The sequence below is a fragment of the Lampetra fluviatilis genome, chromosome 66 (genome assembly GCF_964198595.1).
Source record: "Lampetra fluviatilis chromosome 66, kcLamFluv1.1, whole genome shotgun sequence".
Lineage (NCBI taxonomy): Eukaryota > Metazoa > Chordata > Hyperoartia > Petromyzontiformes > Petromyzontidae > Lampetra > Lampetra fluviatilis.
Window position 1 is genome coordinate 596,269 of NC_136340.1, and position 20,343 is coordinate 616,611.

The following is a 20,343-nucleotide window of genomic DNA, read 5'->3' on the forward strand; positions in this document are numbered from 1 at the left end:
CTTCTTCATGAACCCAAAACACAGACGTTACAAATCGTATCATAGGCCGTGTTGCACAACCTGGAGGGAGGGGCACACTCCCTCCGATCCTCACAGCACACAGAGACATGGTTAAAAGTTTTAAATTAACATTTGTCCCTTACCATTTCCCAGTTATGATTCTGTATGTAACCTCAGGTGTGTCGTTTCCCATCGTGGTGCTTGACTCCAGTGGAGGTGTTTCTCCGAGCGTATACACTCCTATCCCGCATTGCGGAGATACAAAGACGGCCGGGATCTCCCTTTCTCTCCGACCCTGGGTTTAACATCGCTTTTTATTATGTATTTATTTTCGACCTGGTGGTGATTCATCCCGTTATCCTGGCTTTTCACAAGCTTTACTTTTGTCTTTCATGCATACGCTTATTATTATTAATTTATTTCCGCTATCTTAGGTTAAGGGGTAAGTTTCTTGATCCTAGGAATTCGTACTCCTTGGTGTCTGCATGGTTATACAAGCGGAATATAGTTTACGGTGAATAGCGTTAACATCGATGCCATGCACGACATTAGGCATTGTGATGTCTCTAACTTAACTTGCCTGTCAGGGCTTTACTGACATGAAGTTACACTCCACAGCCCCGCAGTCTTTGCCCCACCCCATCTCTGCTCGCAGTCGCTGTTGCTGTCCAGCTGACGCCGTTAACTCAAGGCCTCATTAATTTCCGTCACTCCTTGTAGGTGAGGGCGGTTGAACCTTGGAGTCAGTTCTGGTTTTTGTCTGCTTGCTTCTTCTGATGTCCCCTGACCCCGGGAGTTATTATTTCTACTTTTATGGCCTGTCGAAGCCCGACTCGCTGTTGCTGGGCTGGTGGATCGCTGGGTTGGTGTCGTTCCCGGCTTTTGCTTACGTTTGCAGTTCGCCGCGCTCTTATTGTTCATACCCTCTTCAACCTTATATCGACTATTCGCTCCTGTCTGGGTGCGATTCAATTTTGACTTAGGAAGGTTCTGATTGTCATATGCTTTGGGTCGAGTTGTATATTAAAGTATGGAAATAACATTTCATATTGACTTAATGATGGTGATGGCTCAGTAGGCGTAACTTGTGGCCTGGTTTAATTGGAGTGGGTGTGAATATCAATAACTTTAGCCTACCCTGTTGTTAAATTCCGACTTTAACGTTACTTTAATAGCAATACAGAATAATTGAGCTTTTCGTCTTAACTAGGCGAACGCGAACTTCTGGTGACCTCCGCAGCCTTGTTATTCAGCTGAGTCTGCATCCTTGATATACAACGCTCTTATTCGTCCCACTGTGGCCATCCAACCTTCTGCTCTGGGAGTGTTATTCTTAATTTCAGGTCAAAGGCCCCCTCACGTTCAGCCGCGCAGGGTTGTTTAAATCAGTTCCCTCCCCTGTGCACACAGCCTGGCTGACCCACTTCATTTGACCACTCACCCTGGATTTAATAATTTAATTCTTTGAAACCATGCAGGATGGTTGGCTTTTTGCCTTAATTATGTCTGGCTGACTCTCCCACTGTCTCTGCCGCCTGCACGGGTGACATATGCCCGTTCATCAGGCCCCCTCCTTCCTTGAAGCAAGGTTGCAAATTCTGCCATCCTAGCCCTCCTCCAGTCTATTACTTAGTGACACCTGGTGTTTTGCAGTCTGCTGTGCTTTGGTGTGTTTTCATTCATTATATAAAAACAAGTAAAAAGATAATATATAAAAATATCATCAAATATTATTAATATCAATTTTGGAAGAAGGCTAATACACAACATTCCGCCCTTTTAAAAATGACCAGTGGTCTAATGGCCACGGGTTATTTTTAAAAAAAATATGTATACCCTTCTTCCATCATGAACCATCGATTGTCCTCAAGTTTTTGCTGCTATTTCCTTTCAACGCGCGCGTACGTGTCACAACTTAACATGGTTATATGTGACAAGAGAGAGAAGAGAAAAAAAAAATCTAAAGGAAGGTAAAACGATAAGGGAGGGAGAAATTATTCTATTGACTACGTGTTATAGGAGATATCGTTAAAAAGATAGTTTCTACGGTTATTCTTGGGTGGCATCATCAGGCCTTGGCTCCCTTCTAGCTTGGCAAGGTACGTTAGCAGGAGCGTGAGCAGGAGGGCTGCCATTTCCTGGAAACATGTTACATATTATTGTAGTGTGATATGCCCATTAGTTTAGTTCCCCCCCCTTTTTCCACCTTTATTCCTCATCTTGCTCCACCAGCACAGGGTACGGTTTGATTTGGTTGATGTGCACCCACTTGTATTGCTGCTCTCTTCCTGTCTTTGTGATTTTTAGCTGATATACGACTGGGGACATTTTGTCAACAACCTCGTGTGGTCCTGTCCAGGAAGGCAGGAATTTCCTGCACTTCTGTTTTCTTTTCTCGTAATTGAGGTACCACACCTGGTCTCCTAGCTGGTATTCTGCGTGGCTGGCTTTTTGGTCATAGTATGCTTTGCTCCCCTGAGCCTCTACTTGCAACTGGTCCCTGACCATAGCGAATGTGCTCTGTAGGTGACTATTAAGTCCCGTCAGGTATTCAGTTGGCGTCATTGCCGTCGGGGTCTCGTCCTCCGCTGGGACATATAACAGGTGTACTGGGAGGGTCATTAGCCTCCCTGTCATGATCTCGAAGGGGGTCCTGCCTGTAGCTCGGTTGGGTGTGGCTCGCATGGCCATCAAGACTAGGGGTAGTTTCGTATCCCAGTCGCGGCCCGTGGTAGACACATATTTCTTTAGGAGGCTCACGATGGTCCTGTTGGCTCTTTCCACCTGTCCTGAGGATTGTGGATGGTATGCGACATGTAATTGTCTTTTTACTCCCAACATCTTCCACACTTCTGTGATGACCTCGGCTGTGAAGTGGCTTCCTTTGTCTGAATACGATCGTTGACGGTAGGCCCCATCTACTGAATATTTGGTTGATCAGTAGGATAGCGGTCGTTTCCGCGGTGTTGTTGGGTGCTGGTAAGCACTCTGTCCATTTAGAGAATGCACAGGTCACAGTTAGCATGTACTTGTTCCCTTTGGTTGATCGGTTGACAGGTCCTATCCAGTCGATTTGTAGGTTGGACCAAGGATAATCTGTTCCCCTCCTCTGTAGGGGTGCCCTATGCTGTGAGGTCGTTGGCTGGTACTTACAACACACGAGACAGTTGGACACATGTTTGTGTATGTCTTCCCCCATTTTTGGCCAGTAGGCCACCTGTCGCAGCATCTGTCCCGTATTCATCTCGCATCGGTGGCCGCTGCACGGTTCATTGTGGGCGTGTTGTAACATTATTTCTCGATATTGAGAGGGGACTACCCATCTAGGTCGACCGTCTTTTTCGTTTGTGTATACCAGTAGCCCTTTTCGCATTGAGAACCTTTTGATTTGGCTATGCATGATCTCGAGCTCTTTATTGTCATTCAAGTTGTCAGTAGTGATTGGTTTTCCTGCTGGATCTTGGATATGATCGGCGAGTGTCTTTAGTGTTTCGTCCTCTTGTTGCATTCTGATCAGGTCTTCGGAAGGCTGGGCACTGTTCAATTGGGCTCTGGTTCCAGCTTCTGCCGGGTTCTTCCCACTTCTTGTGACCAGTCTTATCACGGCGATGTCTTGGTTCGTCGACTCTTGTTGTCCGTCTCTGTCGGTTTGGTCTTCTAGCTTCCACGGGGTGCCTTCCAGGCTTCCCACTTTTGCTATGGCATCTGCTTGGTCGTTCCCAGTTTTCTCTTGACCAGGTATCTTGGAGTGCCCTTTGACTTTCTTCCAAAATATCTTCATATCCTTGTTCTGAACCATCTTATCTATGGCCTCGAATAGTTCTCGATGGTGAATTGGTTTATTCCTATGGTTCTTCATCCCGTTTTTTTTCCATATGGGTAGGTGGTGCAGGAAGCTGTGCTGTACGTAGTTGGAATCAGTGCACACCACCATGGTCCGTATTTGGTTATCGGATGCCATTTGGACAGCGATGTGTACCCCGACCAACTCTGCATACTGGTTTGACTTTGGTCCCAGCTGAAATCCCTCTTGAATCCCTGTGAGTGGGCCAGTTTCCCAAATGACTCCTGACCCAGCGTGAAGCTTGTTCTCCCTCATCTGGGAGCATCCATCGATGTATACCACTGGTAGGTCGGCACATGTCTCCTTCCTGAAGGGCAAGTACCTGTTGTCCTCCGGAGGTATCTTTACGTCCTCTGCTTCTACGCTGTCAAAGGTACAATCATGTAAATCGGCAAGACCTTGGGCCATTGGACTTTTCTTGTTTTTTGCGTATTTCACTGTGATTGGTAGGCCTTGGAGTGTCAGTGCCCAGCTGGCTATTCGGCTGCTGGTTACGCGGCCCTCTCGAATCTTCTTACTGTTGAGGTATGCCAAGGATTCATGATTCGTTTCCAGGATGATCTTCTCTCCGTTCAACAAGTTCCGAAAATGTTGTATGGCCCAGATGTTTCCAAATATCGCCTTCTCACACTCGGAGAACTTCATCTCCACTCCCCGGAGGGCTTTGCTGGCATAGGCAATAACTCGTTTCTCTGCTTCCTGTCTCTGGTACAGTACCGAGCTGATACTATGATCTGAGTATGCGGTCTCCAGGTAGTATTCTTTCCTTTTCTCTGGGTATGCTAGGCAGGATGCCTCTGTGATCTGTCGTTTTAATTCTTTTTCTGCGGCTTCCTGTTCCTGTCCCCACTCCCATGGTTCGTCTTTTTGCAGTAGTTTGACTAAGGGTCGAACGATTCCTGCGTAGTCGTCCACGAACTGTCGCAGGTAGTTGCAAATCCCTAAGAAGCTCCGAAGGGTCGTGACTGTGGTGGGCGATTTGAGTGCGAGGAGGGCTTCAAGTCTTTTGGTTTGGGGTAACATTCCCTCAGTGCCGACCTGGAGCCCGAGGTAGTCCACCCTTTTGCGTGCCCACTGTCCTTTTTGTATTGAAATCTTTGCGCCTGCTTCCTTTAACTGCTCGAGGGTATGCTGGAGGCTCTCGAGGTGTTCTTCCCATGAGGAGTCCTTGACCAGTATATCGTCGACATAGACGATGGTACCTCGCTCTTTTGCGTCGTCCATTGCCTTGTGTAGGAATATGTTAAAGTCCGCAGGTGAATTTGAGTATCCAAATGGACATCGGTTCCAAGTATACTGTATTCCATTGAATGTAAATGCCAACTTGTATTGATCCACTTCTTTCACGGGCATGGTCCAGAAGCCATTTGATAGATCCATGGTGGTGAGAATTTTTGCGCCTTTTATTTGGTTGAGATTCTGGTCGATTTCTGCCATTGGCCATCGAGATAGGGGAACCGTTTTGTTGAGTTGCCTATAGTCGATGGTGAGTCGCCACTTGCCTGTGGGTTTCAATACAGGCCAAATCGGTGAGTTGTAGGTTGAGTTGCATTCTCGAATTATATTCTTCTTGAGTAGGTTCTCCAAGGTTTCTTGGATTGATTCGTAGGCAGCCAGTGGAATCTTGTATTGTTTCACATATACCGCTGGCGCTCCTTCCAGTGTGGGAATAGATACCACGTGTAGGTCGGTTTTGCCGCAATCATAGGGGTCTTCTGAGAACAGGAAGTGGTATTTGTGGAGCAGTTGACGAAGCTCATTTCGTTGAGTGTCGTTCTCGAGGGCGTCTGCTGCTTCAATTTGTTGTTCGATTTGTTCTTTTATTATGGAGACTCCTTCATCAGTTTGCAGTTCGTCGGTTTGGCCTCCAGGGGGCGGTATATACTCCATGAGGGGACGGTCATTTGGTGATACTGACTCTAAGTCGGCTTCCTTTCGGTCTTCTCTCAGTCTGTTAGTCATTAGCTGAGTGATCCGAACTCCTGCTGGGAGCTCGTCTTCGTTCCTGGTTGTCGTTGATAGGTCGTTGAGCTCTTGTGTTATCACTTGGATTCCCGTGGAGTCTCTCATAACGTCTTCATCTTCTGAGTCCCTTTGTTGCTCCGGCATTGATTGTGCCCAAATTTGTCGGGATTCAAGGTTCATAATGGGTTTCAGGCGATTCAGTAGTTCTATCCCAATGATCAACTCTTTTCCGGGGCTCCGTACGACATATAGGGGATGGTTCATGTTGATTTTGTTGAACGTCAACTTCGTCATAACTTTGCCCAATGGTCGCATGTGGGTCCCTTCACATCCTGAGTAGGTAAGGTTACTTGGCATCATCTGTAGTGTTTCATTCTTCCTCTGGAGGGCAGTCTGGAGTTCGTCAAATAATTCTCTGGATATCATGGATATTTCTGCTCCAGTATCACAAAGGCCCTGGCTGGTCAGGGTATCTTGCAGTATTACTTCCACGTGGACTCGTCCGACTGGTCCTACGGGAATCAATTCCCCCAGATGATACCCTTTTCCCTCTGGTACCACTTCGGTGATTGCTTCGGGGCTTCTCGTCTCCCCTACGTTCACTTGGGCTACCTTTGCTCTGGGTGTGTCCTCCTCCTGTGTGGGTATAGTTGGTATTCTTCCTTTCGCTATTTGCATGGGAGTCTTCATATTCCCTAGGAGCTCTTTTTCCATCCTAATGTGGTGAGCATATCGATTCCTGTTAGCTAACGGTGGTCTATGCTCTATTGCTAGTGGAGGCGGCAGTGGGGGACGATATGGTGACTGGTTTGGTGGGCGTCGGCCTCCGCGGGGTAGGTATGGCCCGTCACTCGCTCTTCCTCCTCCATAATTCCAGCCTCCGCCCTCTCCTGCATTCCATGGTGGTGGCGGCTGTGGGTGCCAGGTTCCCCTTGACTCGTCCCCCCCCCCACGTGGAACGTTATTCAGCGTGTTGTGGACGGGTGTTGATTCTATTGGGTTAGGCGCCCTCTCCTGGGGGAATTCATGTCCACCCCGTGTGGCGCTAGTATTATTCCTTGGAGATTCGCTTCCCTCCAGATCGAGGCATTCTTTATCTCTGGTGACGATGTGGGTTTTGGCTATACTAGTGGTTTTCCGTCCGTTCACCCAGGCCGTGTGGGCCTTGCTTTCAATCTGGCGTAGGGAGGCAGTCTCGGGGTCCAACATCATTCCTACTATTCTCACTATTTCAGGTCTCAATGATTGGAAGAACATCACTTTTAAGACTGTCTTATCTCCCTGGGCATTGTCCACGTCCCCTGCGTAATATGCTTTCTTAAGGCGTAGGAGATAATCTCGTGGGTCTTCGTCTACACGCTGGGTCATCAACTTTGCCGCGTTCAATCCTTCGGATAGTGTGAAGTATTCCCCAAATCTCTTAACTACTGCTCGGCTCAATTGTTTAAAGTCACTCTTCACCCTATTTGGCAGGGAGTCTACCCATGGTCTGGCGGGTTCATGTAGGCTCCTTGATAATAAACATGCCTTTTCTGCTGATTTACCCAGACCCCGGATCTTAGCCTCCTGTTCTACAGTAGCTATGTGAGTGTGTATATCCCTGTTCTTGTTATGTGGATCGAAATAGGGAATTCTCACGAGTGCTTTGTCCATTAGTTTTAGTGTCTTACTGTTAAAAGTGTGTTGTTCGTCATCAGTGGTGTCGGTTCCTGAGGAGTGCTCACTTGAGCTACCCTTGTCTCCACTATCACTGTTGTCATGTTTCCCGTGTCTGTGTCGTGATCTCCTTGAGCGGTGTCTATGTGGTGAGTGTTTTTGTCCTTGACCTTCATGCTGCCTACTACGTGTGTGGTGCCTGCTAGGTGAGGTGTTGTATTTATGTTTGTCTCGTGCTTCATGGTTATCGGGATTCCTGTCTCTGTCATCTGTGGTGCGGGTGGTTTTGCGTGGGTGATTTTTACGTGTCATGCGTCCCTCTGGTGAGCTCTCTCTGTTACCCGTGTCGTGTTGATAATGTTTACGTGAGGTGCGTCTCTCTGGTGAGCTCTCTCTGTTACCCATGTCGTGTTGATAATGTTTACGTGAGGTGCGTCTCTCTGGTGAGCTCTCTCTGTTACCCGTGTCGTGTTGATAATGTTTACGTGAGGTGCGTCTCTCTGGTGAGCTGTGTCTGTCATCTGCATCATGTCGGTCATGTTTGCGTGAGGTGTGTCTCTCTGGTGAATTGTGTCTGTCATGTTTACGTGAGGTGCGTCTCTCTGGTGAGCTGTGTCTGTCATCTGCATCATGTCGGTCATACTTGCGTAGCGTGCGTCTGCCTGGTGTGCTGTTTAGGTCATGTTTCCCGTCTTGCACCAGCTCCGCCCTTTTCCGCCCTATCATTACAGTGTATCCTGATGACTTAGGGTTAATTATTTGTCTCTCTCTCTAACGTTGGGGTGGTCGGCCTCATGTTTTCCCGTTTGTATTATTATTTCCTCTTTTCTCTCCTCGATTTGCGAGGGTGTTACTTCATCAAAATTGCTTTGCACAGTAGCCATACTCATTGTGGGATCTGGCCCTGGGCTACGTCCACGTGGCTCGGAGTGTGGTAAATTGTTACTCCCGTATGTGTTCTGTGTATCAACGTCTGGGTGTTTCACTGGTGCATTTAGTGCGGATTCTTTCTCTCTCATGAGGACGTGCAGACGCTCTACCTGCACCATTAAGGACAGTTTCTCTTGTCTTTCCCTTTCAAATTTTTCCTCATTCCATAATCTTTCTCTGTCTGTCTGTGCGAGGAGGTACGAGTCTACCCTCGCTATTTCTGCAATTTTTACGTCACGTTTGGCTTTGCCACATTTCATCACGTCCTTAAGTAGTTTCCTTCTATGGGCTTTAACATCTTCTGTATGGCACCCCTCCCATATATCTCTCTGCTCCGTCTGCTGGCTAGCAGTCCGTCCAGTACGTTTTAACACAAATTCCCGATATTGTTTTTCCATAGATTCCATCTCCTCCTCAGAGGTCCACTCTGTATCAGTGTTATGCGTTGGTGTGTCAAACTCAGAATGTTGTGGATCCTGTGCCATCTCTATTATGTAGTGTGGTTAATAGACTTAAGAGTTTATCTTAATTCTAGCATCTCATGTGCGGCGTGAGTTACTCTAGAATTCCCCTTCAGAGCACATATAATCAATTGTATCACAGGATGCCGTCAGTTCAACTCGAGCAATTAATCTCAGCCCAGCTGTCTTTGTTATACTCTGCTACTCTGGTATTTCCCTTCAGAGCGCGTTTCGTTTGCATATCCCCGTTTACAATCACAAGGCAACGTTAGTTCACAACACTTTGATTAACACAACAGTGATTCGTTCCTGAATTCATGCACAAACTGTCTGCGAGAAATCCCGGACCCGAGCCCCCATTATGTTGTATATGTTGGTATGGAAAATTTTGATGTGTTGTATGCGTGCGTGGGTGAAATTATTATGTTGTAAATGTGGGTTATGAATATTCAGTGAATATAATAATAATTAAATGAAATTTGGCCAAATGTGTAATTATCCGGAAATATGTTAATTATGTAATTATGCACATTTAATTATGCCAATCCGAGAGGTAATCGTATTAATTATGCGAGTGGGTGTAATTATGATAATGCAAGTCGTTATGATAACCAGACCCCGCCTCGGTGACGAGGGTGGGTTATCGATCGGAATAAGGCAATTAATCGTATGCAGTTATGCAGGTGTGGTGTAAGTATGCAAGATTAACTTAGATTAACTCGGCATCGTTGTCTAGGTTCGTCTCATTCTCGCTTATCTTTAGGTCCCCGGTTCACCCCGTTATCGCTTTAACATTTACTGAGTATGTATGTGTGTTTATTAAGGTCACCAAGTTCAGATCTCAACGCAGAGGCAGATCTTATGCATAGACTTCAGGAAAGAATCACACAACCACTTCTGTATTAATCAATTTATTACTAATTCAACCTCAACTATGATATAGTATGCGAACTCTCAATCCCGGAACGTCAACACGGCATCAATACAGTATCATCAATGATTGTCTGATTTCACTTGACAACGGCACATGGATCCCGCATAACGCGATGGTTGTTAGTGAGAGAGAGTCGTTAAAACATGCAAATACTATGCTAAGAAAAACCTTAACGTTAATGAATGATTACTCAATATTGTTCACGCAGTACCGCCCTCCTTATTGATCATCCGCAACCCTTATCACGTTGTTAGCACCTTGGGTCACGGGACAGTTGAATATTCTGTAGAGGATGCGAGTACGTGCGGCGATTATGACTGAAAGATACTTGAAAGATTATACGGCGATAAAAACACAATCAAAAACAGTTATTATTCTTAAAGGCACCAATCTCAACAGATACATCGGCAGGTTATCTGACAACAGAATGGATCGGAGTAAGGGCCTGCGACGGTGCTCCTTTACCGAAGATCGTTATCTTATCCAGTTTACTAATTGGGGACCAGATCACCTGATAAGGATCTGGTGGGCCACCACTCCCCACGTGAGCGTGGCTCGGCGGAAGGAGGTGCCAAGAATCAATTTGTATTGATGGATCTGTTGGGAATTTATGCGATTAAGAGTACAGCCCACTAAATATTAAAGAAAAAAAATGACGAATACTCTTATAAACGACGGATGGCCATCACTCGGTCTCGAGTGTTTCTTCACAGCCACGGATGGCTTATGGGTTCGAGTGTGTTTGAGTGGTAAGAGTGGTCTTGAATAGTCAATGTTCGGAGTCGGTTCTTTATGTCAAACAGACGCCTGGTGGTCGTGTGGTGAGGGGGCGGTGCGCGTCATACGTATTAGTCGCTCCTCTGTCGCCGTGGTGAACTGTTGATACGCTGTCGCAGTTCGGAACCCGGTCGGTAGATGGCGCTCACAGCTCGCTCGCAGCGTGCAGTGTTGAGCACGAAGCCTCGTCGCCGATCCGCGACGCTCTTGCTACTCCGGCGGCAGCAGAGACCTCCGACTCGGCAGAGGTTGGCCCACGCAGGCCGAGTTGAGCTGTCAAGCGGGTCTTGCCCGCCTGCAGAGGAGATGGGGAGCCGCTTGAGTCGAGCCCCGAAAGCCGGCTGAACTCGGCTGAGTCCCAGAAGCTGAAGAGTCGAGCCGACCCGTTGGTCGCAGCTCGCCCTTGAGTCGACCCGCTGGCCGCACTCCTGAGTCCACCTCCCGTGGTCGACTCGCTCCTGAGTCGACCCTCTCGGTCGCACTCCTGAGCCGACCCTCTCGGTCGAGCTCCTGATGAGTTGACACTCCTGGTCGAACTCGTGATGAGTCAAGCCGACCCTCCCGGTCGAGCTCGCTCCGGAGCCGACCCGCTGGTCGACTCGGCTGATGAGTTGACACTCCTGGTCGAACTCGTGATGAGTCGAGCCGACCCTCCCGGTCGAGCTCGCTCCGGAGCCGACCCGCTGGTCGACTCGGCTGATGAGTTGACACTCCTGGTCGAACTGGTTTCCAATGCTCAGAGTCCTTTCTTTTATGCCGAAAAATCCCTTTAGACCCTGCCCACAAGGCGGGGTTTCTTTTGATTTACTGTGTCAGGATCTGTCCGTAGGTAGGTGTGTCCATGTGTGTGTCCGTACGTCCGTATGTCCTGGTGTGCATCACCCACGGTATATTCCGTTGTCACACTCCCTCCATAAAACCCACGAGCAAACAATCAGATGTTACAAATTGCCTCGAAGTCGTCTCTCTGTCTGAGTGCAATATTATCTCTTGTCTGGCCTTCTTCATGAACCCAAAACACAGACGTTACAAATCGTCTCATAGGCCGTGTTGCACAACCTGGAGGGAGGGGCACACTCCCTCCGATCCTCACAGCACACAGAGACATGGTTAAAAGTTTTAAATTAACATTTGTCCCTTACCATTTCCCAGTTATGATTCTGTATGTAACCTCAGGTGTGTCGTTTCCCATCGTGGTGCTTGACTCCAGTGGAGGTGTTTCTCCGAGCGTATACACTCCTATCCCGCATTGCGGAGATACAAAGACGGCCGGGATCTCCCTTTCTCTCCGACCCTGGGTTTAACATCGCTTTTTATTATGTATTTATTTTCGACCTGGTGGTGATTCATCCCGTTATCCTGGCTTTTCACAAGCTTTACTTTTGTCTTTCATGCATACGCTTATTATTATTAATTTATTTCCGCTATCTTAGGTTAAGGGGTAAGTTTCTTGATCCTAGGAATTCGTACTCCTTGGTGTCTGCATGGTTATACAAGCGGAATATAGTTTACGGTGAATAGCGTTAACATCGATGCCATGCACGACATTAGGCATTGTGATGTCTCTAACTTAACTTGCCTGTCAGGGCTTTACTGACATGAAGTTACACTCCACAGCCCCGCAGTCTTTGCCCCACCCCATCTCTGCTCGCCGTCGCTGTCCAGCTGACGCCGTTAACTCAAGGCCTCATTAATTTCCGTCACTCCTTGTAGGTGAGGGCGGTTGAACCTTGGAGTCAGTTCTGGTTTTTGTCTGCTTGCTTCTTCTGATGTCCCCTGACCCCGGGAGTTATTATTTCTACTTGTATGGCCTGTCGAAGCCCGACTCGCTGTTGCTGGGCTGGTGGATCGCTGGGTTGGTGTCGTTCCCGGCTTTTGCTTACGTTTGCAGTTCGCCGCGCTCTTATTGTTCATACCCTCTTCAACCTTATATCGACTATTCGCTCCTGTCTGGGTGCGATTCAATTTTGACTTAGGAAGGTTCTGATTGTCATATGCTTTGGGTCGAGTTGTATATTAAAGTATGGAAATAACATTTCATATTGACTTAATGATGGTGATGGCTCAGTAGGCGTAACTTGTGGCCTGGTTTAATTGGAGTGGGTGTGAATATCAATAACTTTAGCCTACCCTGTTGTTAAATTCCGACTTTAACGTTACTTTAATAGCAATACAGAATAATTGAGCTTTTCGTCTTAACTAGGCGAACGCGAACTTCTGGTGACCTCCGCAGCCTTGTTATTCAGCTGAGTCTGCATCCTTGATATACAACGCTCTTATTCGTCCCACTGTGGCCATCCAACCTTCTGCTCTGGGAGTGTTATTCTTAATTTCAGGTCAAAGGCCCCCTCACGTTCAGCCGCGCAGGGTTGTTTAAATCAGTTCCCTCCCCTGTGCACACAGCCTGGCTGACCCACTTCATTTGACCACTCACCCTGGATTTAATAATTTAATTCTTTGAAACCATGCAGGATGGTTGGCTTTTTGCCTTAATTATGTCTGGCTGACTCTCCCACTGTCTCTGCCGCCTGCACGGGTGACATATGCCCGTTCATCAGGCCCCCTCCTTCCTTGAAGCAAGGTTGCAAATTCTGCCATCCTAGCCCTCCTCCAGTCCATTACTTAGTGACACCTGGTGTTTTGCAGTCTGCTGTGCTTTGGTGTGTTTTCATTCATTATATAAAAACAAGTAAAAAGATAATATATAAAAATATCATCAAATATTATTAATATCAATTTTGGAAGAAGGCTAATACACAACAATAGCACCATCAGTATACTTACTATACTCTACAATAAGCTGAGTTACTAACGGCAAGTAATACATTACAATACTACGTCGTAAAAGTTATATAATATGCTTCCATCTAAACTTTATTCTCTTACATCAACCGAGCATATACCGTACTATATACTGCCATAGATAAACCCAACATTAAATTATATACTGTATTGCAATAAACCACATTTCAACAAACACTATGTATTATTCTACCTACCCTAATGTGTATCAAAATGGTTTATTACGTCCTTCCAATGATTGCTAAGCCAGAATCCATCTTCTCGGTTAAAATTGTCTCTGTGTTTGTATATGTGGATCGCCTCATGAACGAATCTCTCATGATAGCCAGGTGGCTTGCAGAGAACCTCTGTCTTGGAGAAGTCAATGTCATGTGAGCCCACTGAGTTGTAACAGTGATCTGCCACGGCTGAGGTGTTTGTCCTACCGTGTTTCAGGTCAGCTTTATGTTCACGGATGCGGTCCGAGACATGTCGTTTGGTTTGTCCAATGTAACTGCTACCACAGAGGCAACTTAGTTTGTAGACGCCAGGGTACTGTATGTCTGGAACCACGTCTTTTACAGACGGTACCAGATCACGGATTTTATGTACTGTGTTGAATCGGACCTGGATCTTGTGTTTAATCAGGATTTTGGAGATCTTTTTTGTGACCCCAGCAATGTAAGGTAAGGCGATGGTCTTGAAAGGCTCCTCAACAGGATCCTTCTTGATGGTTGGAGTGATGGCCTTGCGGATTGTGTAGTCGGAGTAACCATTAAATCGAAATCTAACGACTTTACTATCGGAAACTCGGTCAGAGTGGGGCAGATTTGTGATTGACAGAAATTATAACTAGAAATAAACTCTAATACTCAATAAATAATCGTTTGAAATGAAGAAGAATTCATCTTTAAAAGTTCAGGCTTTTAAGTGCAGCAGGTGACTCAAGGTTTGGTGAAAATCACGTGATAAAGTGAACAGCAAGTCATTTTAAATAGTAATAACAATGAGAGCCAGTGGCCAAAACATTTTGAAAAGTGTAGCTATCCCCGACGGGGAATTGAACCCCGGTCTCCCGCGTGACAGGTGGGGATACTAACCACTATACTATCGAGGACTCGCTCAGAATGAGGCTGATTGTAGATTGGCTGAAATTATAAGAAGTAGAAATGAACCCCTATACTCGGCATATTACCGATTGAAATGAAGAGGGGTTTATCTTTAAAAGTTCAAGCTGGTTAGAGCAGCAGGTTACCTAACGATTAGGGAAAATCACGTGATTAAAGTCAAGAGCAAGTCCTTTCAAATAGTAATAACAATAAAGAGAGCCAGAGGCCAAAACATTTTTAAAAGTGTAGCTCTCCCCGACGGGGAATTGAACCCTGGTCTGCCGCGTTCCATGTGGGGAAACTAACGACGTAACTATCGAGGACTCGGTCAGAGTGGGGCTAATTCGTGATTGACAGCAATTATAACAAAAAAAACTTTAAAAGTTCAGGCTTTTGAGTGCAGCAGGTGACTCAACGTTTGGTGTAATTAACGTGATAAAAGGGTACAGAAAGTATTTTTAAATTGTAATAGCAATGAGAGCCAGTGGCCATTTTCTTTTTAAAAAGAGTTGCTCTCCCCGACGGGGAATTGAACCCCGGTCTCCCGCGTGACAGGTGGGGATACTAACCACTATACTATCGAGGACTCTAGATTTGAAGCTTTCGTGACTGCAACGATTCATATTCTCAGGTTTTTTCGGTAAAGTCACGTAGGTAAAACATCAAAATTAATAAAAATAAAATAAAACAAAGATCACGACGTTTCGGAGGCAACACAAGTCTCCGTCATCAGGTGGGACCGTCACAGCCAGATTAGCTGCATCAAGTGAGGCAATGATTCAAGATGTAATCCCTTAAAAGCGAGTTGAGGGGGGAGGAGAGGGGGGGGGGAGATCATCAGAATGTGGTAGCCAATGAATGGAACGTATCGGGAGGGAGGGGGAGGCGGGGCCAAAAGGGTGGGCGTCGGCGTGGAAGCGATTGTGCGCAAGCGACAAACTGCTGCACACGTCAAACGTTTTGGGTAAAGAGGGGGGAGGGGGGAGGGGGAGGGGGAGGCCTGATACACATGATAGAAAAGAACGAAAATGCCCATGTTTATACCAATGCTGGCTGAACAATGAAGAGATTACTGTTAAAACTGGGGATGTTAACACTCGGTAAAGTAAAGTAAAATAGTGCCTGTCAGATAAGATTGTCCTAAAAAAGTGTAATTAAGTTTTTTTTGCGTGGTTAATAACATCTTTCCAATGATTACTAAGTTTGTACCCATCATCACGGTTGAAATTATGTCTGTGTTTGTATATTTGTATGGTTTCGTGTACAAATCTTTGATGGTAGGCAGGAGGTTTGCAGAGAACCTTGGTCTCGGAAAAGACAATTTCATGAGAGCCCACCGAGTTGTAGCAATGATCGGCAACGGCCGAAGAATCAGTTCTGCCGTGTTTCAGATCTGACTTGTGCTCGTGGACACGATCAGCAACATGACGTTTCGTTTCTCCAATGTAGCAATCACCACAAATGCAACTCAGTTTGTAGACTCCAGGATACTGTAAGTCAGGAACGACATCCTTCACAGATGGAATCAGATCACGGATGTTATGCACTGTACTGAATCTGACTTGGATCTTATGTTTGTTTAGAATGTTGGAGATCTTTTTAGTCACGCCTGCTATGTATGGTAACGTGATAGTTTTGGTCGGAGTTTCATGTGGCTGTTTCTGTGTGGTGGGAGAGACAGCTTGGCGGATAGTACGGTCAGAGTATCCGTTCATCCTGAGGGCCCGATGTACATGTCTTAATTCACCGGTCAGGTGGTGTTGGTCAGAAATGCCATGGGCTCTGTGGTATAGCGTTTTGATGAGATAATTCTTTTGAGATGGGTGGTGGTGGGAATCCGGGTTCAAGTAGGAATCTGTGTGTGTGGCTTTCCTGTAGACAGAATGTCCCAAAGATCCGTCAGGCCTCCTCTCAAACAGAATATCCAAGAATGGTAGTTTACCGTCTTTCTCCACTTCCATGGTGAATCTGATGGATGGGTGTCTAGAATTGATGTGGTCCAAGAAGTGGTTCAGTGCTGGGAGGCCATGTGGCCAGATGACGAAAGTGTCGTCCACATACCTCTTCCACAAGGAAGGACGCAGGGTGGATGTCTGGATGGCGTCTGATTCAAACTTTTCCATGAACATGTTGGCTATAACTGGTGACAAGGGGGAGCCCATAGGGGTACCCTCATTCTGTTTGTAGAAGGTGCCATTCCAGGTAAAATAGGTGTTGGTGAGGCAATGCCTAACCAACGCAGGTACATCAGAATTCAATCCATGTTGGACTAAGTCCTCAATTATTGTTAGGGTGTCCGGTACTGGGACTTTGGTAAACAAAGATACTACATCAAAGCTGACGAGAATGTCATCAGGAGATAGTACCATGTCCTTAACCATAGAGACTAATTGGGTTGAGTTGAGTACTGCCGAAGATGTCTTGCCTGTGAAGGGGAGCAGAGTATCTGATAGAAAACGGGCTAGTTTGTACGTAGGAGAGTCATCTGTGGCCAGACGACTTTCGTCATCTGGCCACATTTTCTTTTTAAAAAGAGTTTTTCTCCCCAACGGGGAATTGAACCCCGGTCTCCCGCGTGACAGGCAGGGATACTAACCACTATACTATCGAGGACTCGCTCAGAATGAGGCTGATTGTAGATTGACTGAAATTATAAGAAGTAGAAATGAACCCATATACTCGGTATATTACAGATTGAAATGAAGAGGGGTTTATCTTTAAAAGTTCAAGCTGGTTAGAGCAGCAGGTTACTTCACAATTGGTGAAAATCACGTTATTGAAGTCAAGAACAAGTCCTTTTAAATTGTAATAACAATGAGAGCCAGTGGCAATTTTTGTAAAAAGAGTTTTTCTCCCCGACGGGGAATTGAACCCTGGTCTCCCGCGTTCCATGTGGGGAAACTAACGACGTTACTATCGAGGACTCGGTCAGAGTGGGGCAGATTTGTGATTGACAGAAATTATAACTAGAAATAATCTCTAATACTCAATAAATAAAAGCTTGAAATGTTGAAGGATTCATCTTTAAAAGTTAAGGCTTTTGAGTGCAGCAGGTGATTTAACGTTTGGTGAAATTAACTTTATAAAAGGGAACAGCAAGTGATTTTAAATTGTAATAACAATGAGAGCCAGTGGCCAAAACATTTTAAAAAGTGTAGCTCTCCCCGACGGGGAATTGAACCCCGGTCTCCCGCGTGACAGGCGGGGATACTAACCACTACACTATCGAGGACTCGCTCAGAATGCGATTGAGTCAAGATTGACTGATATTACAACAAATAGAAATGAACCCATATACTCGGCATATTACTGATTGAAATGAAGAGGGGTTTATCTTCAAAAGTTCAAGCTGGTTAGAACAGCAGGTTACCTAACGATTAGGGAAAATCACGTGATTAAAGTCAAGAGCAAGTCCTTTCAAATAGTAATAACAGTAAGGAGAGCCAGAGGCCAAAACATTTTTTAAAAGAGTAGTTCTCCCCGACGGGGAATTGAACCCTGGTCTCCCGCGTTCCATGTGGGGAAACTAACGACGTTACTATCGAGGACTCGGTCAGAGTGGGGCTAATTCGTGATTGACAACAATTATAACAAAAAAAAACTCATATTCTCAGCAGATAATAGCTTAAAATGAAGAAGGATTCATCTTTAAAAGTTCAGGCTTTTGAATGCAGCAGGTGACTCAACGTTTGGTGTAATTAACGTGATAAAAGGGTACAGAAAGTAATTTTTAATTGTAATAACAATGAGAGCCAGTGGCCATTTTCTTTTTAAAAAGAGTTGTTCTCCCCGACGGGGAATTGAACCCCGGTCTCCCGCGTGACAGGCGGGGATACTAACCACTATACTATCGAGGACTCGCTCAGAATGAGGCTGATTGTAGATTGACTGAAATTATAAGAAGTAGAAATGAACCCATATACTCGGCATATTACAGATTGAAATGAAGAGGGGTTTATCTTTAAAAGTTCAAGCTGGTTAGAGCAGCAGGTTACTTCACAATTGGTGAAAATCACGTTATTGAAGTCAAGAACAAGTCCTTTTAAATTGTAATAACAATGAGAGCCAGTGGCAATTTTTGTAAAAAGTGTTTTAACGGGGAATTGAACCCTGGTCTCCCGCGTTCCATGTGGGGAAACTAACGACGTTACTATCGAGGACTCGGTCAGAGTGGGGCAGATTTGTGATTGACAGCAATTATAACAAAAAAAACTCATATTCTCAGCAGATAATAGCTTGAAATGAAGAACGATTTATCTTTAAAAGTTCAGGCTTTTGAGTGCAGCAGGTGACTCAACGTTTGGTGTAATTAACGTGATAAAAGGGTACAAAAAGTAATTTTAAATTGTAATAGCAATGAGAGCCAGTGGCCATTTTCTTTTTAAAAAGAGTTTTTCTCCCCAACGGGGAATTGAACCCCGGTCTCCCGCGTGACAGGCGGGGATACTAACCACTATACTATCGCTGACTCGCTCAGAATGAGGCTGATTGTAGATTGACTGAAATTATAAGAAGTAGAAATGAACCCATATACTCGGCATATTACCGATTGAAATGAAGAGGGGTTTATCTTTAAAAGTTCAAGCTGGTTAGAGCAGCAGGTTACTTCACAATTGGTGAAAATCACGTTATTGAAGTCAAGAACAAGTCCTTTTAAATTGTAATAATGTAGTACCGTTGAGGACGCGTGGACACCGGAGTAGAGGCACACGTATTTATTTCACAACAGTCACTGGGGACATACAGTACTGGAGGGGGTATCGGCCCCCTCACCCGGATAGCTGGGAACACACGGCTAGCTACCCCTAGCCTGCCTCCCAAATACTGGGCTAGGGGAGGCTGTCTGGCCCGACACTGGTCAGTCGGGCTACGGTACCCGGAGTCCCAGAGTCCTGGCTCTGGTTCACGGGACCACGCCGCTGGCTCGGTCCTGCGCGGCCCTGACAAGGGCGGCGTCCCAGGGGAGTCCAGGGCTCTAGCTAGCCAGTCTTCGGTCTTCAAGAGTTTACTTAAACATTCTGCCCCGAGCCCTCTGACACATCCCCCTTTATACTCCACCCCCGCTGAGGGGTGGGGCCCCGGGCTGCCTGGTGCGGACGTCGTTGAGAGCACCCCCCCCCGTGCACTCACGTAGCCCCGCCCACTGTGTTTGTTTCCCATAAGCTGCCATGCATAATGGCTCTCTCTCTAACACCCCTACACTAGTTTCCCGTGTGATCCCATACATACAGCTCCTCCGTAACACCCCTACATCACCCCCCCCTGTACAGCTCGCAGCCGTCCCGGCTGCAACCTTGACAATAAAAGTTTATTCACCCCTCGATCCCCCAGCGTGTGCCTCATTTTTACAACAATCACGCAACGAGAAGAACAACAGGAAGGGAAAATAACCCGACGCACCCCACCCCCGAATAAATACGAAATCCGTACAACCAACGTATATACATTTTTTTCCAGGAAACCCCCCAGCACACACACAACACACAGCGAACACAACATTCGTACAATGCAATGTGCCAGGAACACACCACCGACGCCGCACACAGTGAGCATAACATGTGAACGTACACAGGAAAAAAAAAATATTTTAAAAAAATTTTCCTTCTTCTTTTTTTTCTTTTTTTTTTTCCCATTTTCACTCCGTGCATCACAAGAGTCTGCACATTTTTGCGCGCGTCCTCGCCGCAGGCCCGTCACACGGGATAACCCCGGCCGGCAGGCCGTCGGGTGGCAAGTGTTCATCTCCGAGTGAGTCTGTTGTTGACGTCGCAAGACCCTCGGCATCCCCCGTGGGGGTCGGCGGGCGTGAGCCCGTCACTCCCGGTGCACCTGGGGGCGGGACAGCCGGCAACACGTCAGGCGAGAGCAGCGGAGACGAACTCTTTG

At 46.3% G+C, this 20,343-nt stretch overlaps 2 non-coding genes across 2 annotated transcripts; both read right to left on the reverse strand.

Annotated features, from left to right (window-relative positions):
• Window positions 1-17,617: 17,617 nt before the first annotated feature.
• Window positions 17,618-17,689, reverse strand: TRNAD-GUC (transfer RNA aspartic acid (anticodon GUC)). The gene has a single exon. It is a non-coding gene; the product is annotated as a tRNA-Asp (tRNA).
• Window positions 17,690-18,242: 553 nt separating this feature from the next.
• Window positions 18,243-18,314, reverse strand: TRNAD-GUC (transfer RNA aspartic acid (anticodon GUC)). Its single transcript has one exon. It is a non-coding gene; the product is annotated as a tRNA-Asp (tRNA).
• Between the last annotated feature and the right edge of the window lie 2,029 nt (window positions 18,315-20,343).